This window comes from Arachis ipaensis, chromosome B2 (assembly GCF_059453495.1).
Source record: "Arachis ipaensis isolate K30076 ecotype BB chromosome B2, ASM5945349v1, whole genome shotgun sequence".
Taxonomy (NCBI): domain Eukaryota; kingdom Viridiplantae; phylum Streptophyta; class Magnoliopsida; order Fabales; family Fabaceae; genus Arachis; species Arachis ipaensis.
Genome location: NC_142437.1, coordinates 65,770,487 through 65,780,179, shown reverse-complemented (window position 1 = coordinate 65,780,179; position 9,693 = coordinate 65,770,487). Strand labels below are relative to the sequence as shown.

The 9,693-nt window shown below is 39.6% G+C and overlaps 1 pseudogene; it reads left to right on the top strand.

Moving 5' to 3' along the window:
- Nucleotides 1-3,674: 3,674 nt before the first annotated feature.
- LOC148574199 (uncharacterized) lies at nucleotides 3,675-4,252 on the top strand (annotated as a pseudogene).
- The last annotated feature ends 5,441 nt before the right edge of the window (nucleotides 4,253-9,693 follow it).

The window sequence follows — 9,693 nt, the reverse complement described above, 5'->3', positions numbered from 1 at the left end:
GCCCACATCCAAGTACATGAAGAATCCAATTGAAGATGAGAAGAAGAGTATAAATAGAAGAGTTTTTGAAGATGAAAGGGGACGGGGAAAAAAAGAGAGGCTCTCGTAGGACTAGAGGCTGGAGGATTAGAGATTCCAGAGCTCTCTTGGAGGATTAGAGACTCCAGAGAGCTTAGCTTAGGATTTTAGTTTGATACACTTTTTCTTTTTTGCACTTTTACATTTCATTTGTATTCAATTTAGTTTAGTTTATGCAATTTCAATTTCCTATATTTCTCTTCTGCAATTTTCCATTCTGCAAATTTTACGATTGAGTTTACATTAAGTTGGATCTACTTTCTTGCAATTTAGTTTCCCTTCAATTGTTCTTAGAGCGATGACCCACTGAACCCCAATCATTAGGGGGAGGAGCTCTATTGTAATTCACATAATTGAATGACCATCTTGATGCACGGAAAACTTGTCTCATAACAAATTTCCTTCGGCAAGTGTACCGAATTTGTCGTCAAGTAAAAACTCACAATAGAGTGAGGTCGAATCCCACAAGGATTGATTGATCAAGCAACTTTAATTAGAGGAATGTTCTAGTTGAGCGAATCAGAAATTGAGTTGAGAATTGCAGAAAATTAAATGGCGGAAAAGTAAATAGCAGAAAGTAAATTGTAGAATCTTAAATGGGAATGGGGGAATTGCTCATAAATGTAAATGACATAAATTAAAGAGAATGGGTAAGATCAGAAATGGGGAGTTCATTGGGCTTAGGAGATGTTGCATTCTCCGGATCAATCTCATTTTCATCTCTTCCTCAATCAATGCACTCATTGATCTCCTTGGCAATCTTAAGTGATTGAATTACAATTTCTTGTAATTCAATCTCTCAAATCTTGATCAATAGCCAATTCCTTGGTCAATTGCTCATGAGAAGAGATGAAGTATGGTCACTGATTATACCACATGCATTTCCCAAATCAAGTGTTGAGAGGATTATAGTCACACATCCATCCAAACCCAATTTGGTCCAGCATGAGAAAGCATTTCTAGCTTGATCCCTTCATTCCTCTTTCAAGGTTCAGAAGAGATCCAAGTATGAATAGCTTCTTTTCCAAGATAACTACCTAATTGGATGAAGATCGAAAGCTTTCAAGTAAAATCAAGAGAAAAGATAGAAGAAGAATAATGAAAACTAGTATTGATCCATCAAATTACAACAGAGCTCCCTAACCCAATGAAAGGGGTTTAGTTGTTCATAGCTCTGGAAAATGAAAACAAAGATGGAGAATATATGATGAAAACTAGAAGTGGAGAGAAAGTAAATACAGAGAGTAGTTCTATGCCAAGAGGCTCCCTATATTTTCCAACTCCTCAAATAATTCAAAGCTACTCCTATATATACTACTCTTCTGTTCTTCTAGTTGATTCTTCAAGTCTTGGGCCTTTGGATCTTGAGTTTGAAGCAGTTCTCTTCTTCATTGGGCTTAGCTTTTACTTGCAGAGAGAAAGTATGAAGTGGGTAGGGACTTTGGCTCAGGAAGTTAGTGGTGTTAACGTTCAGTGAAAATATGGGTTCGAGAATGTTAGTGACAATCACTTTTTTCACTAACGTTCCTCACCAAAGTTAAAAGCCACGTTAACCTCAACGTTAGTGGCACAAACGTTGCCACTAACGTTTCCACTATGTCCTTCGCACACGTTATTGGGACTCAACTTTCCCAATAATGTTGAGAAGCCTCCCCCTTCCCTATGTTAGAGTCCACGTTAACTTAGTTAACGTGGCTCTTTTAACGTAGGCTTGCCATCTTTCGAGAACGTTAGTGACACTTACCATTGTCACTAACGTTCTAAATTGCCCCTATTTTCCACGTTAACTAGGTTAACGTGGCTTCTAACGTGGCCTTACTAGCCATCTCCAACGTTAGTGACAAAGTTGGGTGTCACTAACGTTGGCGATCACCTTCCTTCTTCACGTTAGCTTCCACGTTAACTAGGTTAACGTAGGAGTCAACGTGGCTTATTGGGGGCTTGTGTGCTTCCAACGTTAGTGACAATGTTGGGTGTCACTAACGTTGTTGACCACTTTGTGTCTTCACGTTAGCTTCCACGTTAACTAGGTTAACGTGGGAGTTAACGTGGCTTAATGTGCTTTGGCCAACGTTAGTGACAATGTTGAGTGTCACTAACGTTGGCTTCCCCCTTTTCCTCTTAACGTTAGAGGCCACGTTAACTAAGTTAACGTGGACTCTAACGTGGCCACTCATGATATTGGTCCAACGTTAGTGATAATGTTAAGTGTCACTAACGTTGGCTCCATTTCTTTACTTCCACGTTAGAGTTCGCGTTAACTTAGTTAACGTGACTCTTAACGTGGGCAATGATGGCTTCGAGAGCGTTATTGTCAATCACTTTTCTCATTAACTTTGCAAGTTACTCCCATTCCACGTTAGTGTAACTAACGTAGCCACTAATGTGGTTCTTCTTTGCTTCCTTTGTCTTGAAATCAAGCAATAAAGTGCATCAAAGTTCTAGTCCAAGTCATGGGAAATGCAACATCCAATTTGTCCTTAAATTCATGCAAAATCCTCATGAAATCATGTAAAGTGCACAATGTATGCTTGAATCAAGATGTAAGTGAATATCTACCCAAAACTAGCTTATTTTCTAAGGAAATGCATGAAACTACCCTAAAAACAGTAAAGAAAAGGTCAGTAAAACTGGCCAAAATGCCCTGGCATCACATCTTCTTCTTCTCAATCTGCTTGGGTAGCTAAGAGATAACTTTTGTTTTGATTTGATCCATTCACTCCGTAAGGGGGTTTGGATCCATTGAATTTCCATGTGAGCCTTGGAAGGGGAATCATGGAAATTAGAACTGAAGCTCTGTCTCTCACAACTCTCTTGATCAACACCATTCGGGAGGAATTGAGATCTTGAGAGTTAGTGTGACTTATGGATGAGAGACATGCACTTAACCTCTTCTCATGACAATTGGATCAAGGAATTGGCAAGATTGATTGTGATTAGAGAGATTGTATTGCCAAGGAATTGGGATCCAATCAATTACAACCTGCCATAAGATCTACTCATATGATTGAGAAGGAAGTTGAAACCCATTGATTCATGATGGATTATGATATCTCCAATCCCTAATGAATCTTTCCTTTTGTTAATTGTCCTTGAGTTCATTTCAATTGCTTGATTTACTGCTCTCTTTAATTTTCCTGCACCCAAAGCCCCTTTACATTTGATGCAATTTACATTCTATTGTCGTTTACATTTAGCTCTTTTACTTTCTTGCTCTTTAAGTTTCAGTCCTTTAAGTTTCTTGCTATTTACGTTTCAAGCAATTTATATTCAGCAATTTACATTCCCTGCAATTTACATTCTGTTAATCAATTTTCACTAAACTATTTCAATATTTTACTTGACTAGACATATCACCTCACTAAAGTTGCTTGATCCATCAATCCCTGTGGGATCGACCTCACTCTTGTGAGTTTTACTACTTGATGCCACCCGGTATACTTGCCAGTAGTTTATGCGGATGCAATTTTTTCGTATCACTAAACAACACCAAATTAATGAACGTAACTAATAACCCCATCCCTACTAAGAACTCCCCAGTTTTTACCCCCCTTTTCTCCCTTCCTCCCTTCAAATGGAGAAGGGCGTGATATTCTATGAGTTCGAGGACCCTTACATCTACGAGGATCCGGTACACCACAGTTACTTTATTATGGGATTGGAGCCTCGTATCAGATGTTATGCATTACAGAATCGAGCTTTTCAACATTCTCTGTCTAGCCCGCTTTTTGACCCCGATGCTCTTTACGAATTTCTCTTATTTTGGGTACACCCTGACGCACCTGGGAATCCTTTTCCCGATGTTCCCAGACACCCTATACCAGCTCAACCCTTGGATGAGGTGGCACCTGAGCCTATCATTCCTAATAAGCCCGAGATAGCTGGAGGGTATGTACCTACAATTCCACCAGAGTAGGACTTTTCCCCTGAGCCAATTCCTGATTTTCCACAGCATGATGAGCCGGCACTACCGGACGATGGGGTAGCTCCTACATACATAAACCAACCTGTGATCGTGAATGGTTTTGTACATAGTGACAGTATTGCTTCTGGTGGTTCTGAGGATATAGCTATAGCTATTGATGACTACGAGGAAGAGGACCCAGAGATAGAGATAGAACAGGATGAGGAGATGGACGAGCCTCATGACGATCTACTGAACGGCCACGTGTAGATATAGGTTGACAGCGGTAGGGGCATTCTTTTGATGACACTCTAGTCTGACATTGACTTTTGGTTAGTCTCTCACTTGTGTTAGTACACCCAAGAGCTAGGAGCTATAGAGTAGTTAAGCTAGCCTGGGAGCCAGCTTAGCAGCTTTTTGTATGGGCCATGCCCTAGGAGTGTCGTGTATATATTAACTACGTAGGTTGACGAGGATGTAAACTAACATTATCTCTTGTAAACGCTACATGTTTTGTCATAGTGTATATGATGTATATTATCAGCTGTGTTCTATGTTTTCTTATGCTTCCTTTATATTCCTGTCTATGTATGTATTACCTCATCGCTCGTAATGATATAAGTTAAATAAAAAAAAGTTACTCGTAAATTATCTACGTTCTAACAAGGAACAGGCTCATATATTAAATAATAGTTAATAATTAGGAAGGACAAGTTGGTAGCACTTGGCTTCTTGTATGACCATGACATACCGGGAGTTGGGTCGTTACAATTAGTATTTAAAGGGATCAGATGCACCCTGTCTAGGTATCTGGAATCTCGCATCAAGCATCATATGAATTAGCGTTTTCTCTGTATGTATGACCAACTAAACCTCTCTTGGTTAAGGTTAGGAGCTCTATTTATTTCTATAGATTAGAACTATTATTCTTCTATTTTAATTTATGTTTGATTCAATTCTAAGGATTGTTTTCGTTCTTAATCTTATGAACTGGGTGGAACGAGAGTATAACCCTGTTCTACATGAGTTCTTGTGATTCTCGAGTGAGTTATCTCGCTTGAACTACATCTTGAAAACATTCCTCTGAGGCGGCTAATTACACAACCGATGGGGATAAGCAACATCTATTTAGTCGGTTTAGGATAATTAGGGCCTTCGTGGTATAAACTAGCTTTCTAAACTTCACCATCTAATCTGAGTTAAGTAACCACGAGAGTGGCGGTTGATGAAGATTAGAGGAGGCTAAATCGCTAAGAGATTAGGGTTTAGACACTTATGGTTTGCCATAGAATGAATCATTCATTGTTAAAATAGTTGGTAAGATATTTTAATCCAAAAAGATAAACATCTCCGAGACCTTAACCGTTTTCTCACATTGTTTTCACATCAATTTGTTTGTTGCTTTCTTTATTTTTATTGCTTATTGTTCTATGCGAATTGCACACACCAAACCCTCTTTCAATTTGCCTGACCAATTCCAACAAGATAGTCATTGCTTGCTCAATTCGACAATCCTCGTGGGATCAACCCTCACTTACTTGAGGTATTACTTGGATGACCCGGTGCACTTGCCGGTTAAGTTGTGCGAGTTCACAATTCACGCACCAAACGCCAGCTCACCAGAGAGCTTGCATGCGATACGAGGCATCTGACGCCAAATGCCCAGTAGTGGCATTTAGCGCCAGCTTTCCTGAAATAAATAAAACCACAATGCACTTTAAAATAGCATCCAAACAGGCTTCAAACACTAAAAATTCAACAAAACTCAATAAATTCATATCCAAAATAACCAGAAAATAAAGAGAAGATGTCATGCATCACAACACCAAACATGAATTGTTGGTTGTGCTCAAGCAACTAAAATAATATAAAATTGGGGAATGAAATTATTAGAGAATTGAGTTTTAAATTGATCTCCTATCCATTCACTAAGTGGGGTAAATGACACTGTGTTCCTGAACAGTTTTGGCATCTCACTATCCTTTGAAGTTTAGAAGTGTCAAAGTCCTTCAGAGCTAGAGTTCGGATAATATTATGAATTCTCTTCCTTTTTAATCCCTGACTAATCCTTGAACACAGCTCTTTCTTATCTTTTCTTTGGTGCTTTGCACCTTGAGTCTAGTTGTGACTTCTAAATATTTTGTCCCAAGCTTTACTTGACATAGAAACACCACAAGCACTTGATTGGGGTACTCTTTGAGTTCAGACTTTTCTTTTTTATTTTTCTAGTCAGTGGTACTCAGAGCCTTTGGCATACTCTTTTATTTACACTTGGTCTCGACTCTTAGTGCTCTATCTCAAGAATTCCTTGACACATTTACACCACAAGCATATGGCTACGAAAACAACTTCTTTGAGCTTTTAATCATATTTGACCTTCCTAGCCATTGATGCTCAGAGCCTTGGACCTTGCTTTCTATTTTTTTTCTTTTTGCTATCTCTTTTGCTTCAAGGATTACTTTCTTGTTTAATTTAGAGAATCCATAATACTTCTCTAAATTCCTGTGCTTCAGAACTTAACACTCTCAATTTCAATATTAATTACGCACTATTCATTTCATACATTTAGAACCACTGATAATACCACCACATCAAGACAAATAAGACACTTCAGAATATATAACTCAATTTCTCATGCAATTACATCACTTTTTTTTCTTTTTCTTTCAAGCTCAGTGAGCAATACATGAGACCACTTTTCAAAATAAGCAAAAATTAAAGACACTTAAAATTATTAACTATAACTAGACTTAGTGACTCTAAATAAGATCATGCAAAAGACACTAATAAGCACTAGAAAATAGGAGATAATAATAATAATAATAGTAGAGCTAAAATAGGAAAATATACATAAAAAGAACTAAACCACCTCAAGTGTCATGGTGGCTACCTCCTCCTCCTGACGGACTTATTGGGAATCCTCTCCAAGTTCCAAAGTTGCACCTTAGCTCATCCATATCCCCCCTCTGGCTTTACTGCTCCTCCACTAGCTACTGGAGTAGGGTAGAATGGCCCTCATGATCGATCCTCATCTAATCAACAGATGATGTCAGCTGATCCCAATAGTCTCGTGGAGGAAACTAATATCCCTGAGGCATCACGGGCTGCCCTGGCTAAGGAGAGGAAACTGGCTCCTCCCTCGGGGCTCTCGCATACTCACAAGCATATTCCATGATCCTCTTGGTGATGGGCTGATGCCAAGGCATCTTGGCTAGTTTCACAAGCCATTTTTTGTTTGTTTTAGAGTTTCATGTATTTCTTAGGCAATAAGTAATATTTGGATGAGAATTTTATGCATGCCTTGATTCAATCAAATAGTATTAATTATGATATATTTTCTTGAGATTTATACCATAATTACTTGTGTGCTAAGACTGAGGCAATTTCTTATGATTTTAGCAAAGCTTTGATGCATGTGTTTGGTTGTTGATAGGTGGAAAGAAGTAGAGGAGGAGAAAGAAAAGGAGGCAATGCAACTTTCTGCAAGTTTCTGATGCCAACATACAATGTATTTCAATACATTGTGCTTTCTGGAAACTTGAGAAATTTGATGCAATGCGTACGCGTGGGCGACGCGCATGCGTGAAGCCTGGAAATTTCACAATCCACGCGTACATGTGGGTGACGCGCACGCGTGGAAAAGGCCAATATTGGAGGGAGCGTTTGTGGTCCAACGCTGAGGCCAACGTATGCGATGAGTCTCCAAAATTGGAATTGGGAAAATTTGAGGCGACGCATACGCGTCTATTACGCGTACGCGTGAATGCGAATTTTGGCCTTGCACGCGAATGCCTGAAAGACGCATACGCGCAAAAATTTGTTTGACGCGTACGCGTGGGAAACACACACGCGTGGAATGACAATTTTGACCACCCACGCGCATGCGTGGACGCGCGAACGTTGGTGCTTGGTGCACGAAATCGTGATCGTTCATTCCTTGGTAACGGTGCCAAAAACTTTATACGCAGATTCATAATCTTAGTTCTTTGTCACAACTTCGCACAACTAACCAGCAAGTGCACTGGGTCGTCCAAGTAATAAACCTTACATGAGTAAAGGTCGATCCCACGGAGATTGTCGGCTTGAAGCAATCTATGATCACCTTGTAAATCTCAGTCAGGCGAATTCAAATGGTTATAGAGTTTTAATAATTAAAAGATAAATAAAACGTAAAATAAAGATAGAGATACTTATGTAATTCATTGGTGAGAATTTCAGAAAAGCGTATAGAGATGCTTAGTTCCTTCTGAATCTCCGCTTTCCTACTGCTTTCATCCAATCCTTCATATTCCTTTCCATGGCAAGTTGTATGTTGGGCATCACCGTTATAAATGACTACATCTCGTCCTCTCAGTGAAAATGGCCCAAAATGCACTGTCACCGCACGGCTAATCATCTGTCGGTTCTCGATCCTGCTGGAAGAGGATTCAGTAATCCTTTTGCGTCTGTCACTACGCCCAGCACTCGCAAGTTTGAAGCTTGTTGATGCCAGGGCATCTTGGCCAGTTTCACTGACCTTTTCTTTAGTGTTTTTAGGTTAGTTTCATGCATTTCCTTAAGAAATAAGCTAGTTTTGGGTAGATATTCACTTACACCTTGATTCAAGCATACATTGTGCATCTTACATTATTTCATGAGGATTTTGCATAAGTTTAGTGACAAATTGTATGTTGCATTGCCCATGACTTGGACTAGAACTTTGATGCGCTCTATTGCTTGATTTTAGGACCAAAGGAAGCAAGAAATGGGAGGTAACTTGCAAAGTTAATGAGAAAAAGTGATTGCCAATAACGCTCTCAAAGCCATCATTGACCACGTTAAGAGTCACGTTAACTAAGTTAACGTGAACTCTAACGTGGAGAAGGGAAGTTGAGCCAACGTTAGTGACACTTAACATTGTCACTAACGTTGGCAAATGCTCATAAGTGGCCACGTTAGAGTCCACGTTAACTTAGTTAACGTGGCCTCTAACGTTAGAAAGGGGGAGGAACGCCAACGTTAGTGACATTCAACATTGTCACTAACGTTGGCCTAAGGAGAAACATACCACGTTAACTCCCAGGTTAACTTGGTTAACGTGGGAGCTAACGTAAGAAGCAAGCATGGTCGACAACGTTAGTGACACCCAACATTGTCACTAACGTTGGAAGCAACCACACAACCCCCCAAGGAGCCACGTTAACTTAGTTAACGTGGAAGCTAACGTTGATGAGTGAAAGAATGGCCAACGTTAGTGACACTCAACATTGTCACTAACGTTGGAGATGGCTAAGCATGGCCACGTTAGAAGCCACATTAACCTAGTTAACGTGGACTCTAACGTGAGGCATAGGGGCACCTTAGAACGTTAGTGACAATGTTGAGTGTCACTAACGTTCTCGAAGGATGGCAAGCCCACGTTAACTAAGTTAATGATGCGGGTGGAAACTTGTCTCACAACAAATCTCCTTTCGGCAAGTGTACCGAATTTGTCGTCAAGTAAAAACTCACAATAGAGTGAGGTCGAATCCCACAGGGATTGATTGATCAAGCAACTTTAATTAGAAGAATGTTCTAGTTGAGCGAATCCAGAATTTAGGTTGAGAGTTGCAGAAAATAAATGGAGGAAATGTAAATAACAGAAAAGTAAATGCTAGAATTAAAGGACTGGAAGTAAATGACTGAAAATAAATTGCAGAATTGTAAATGGGAATGGGGGATTTGCTCATAAA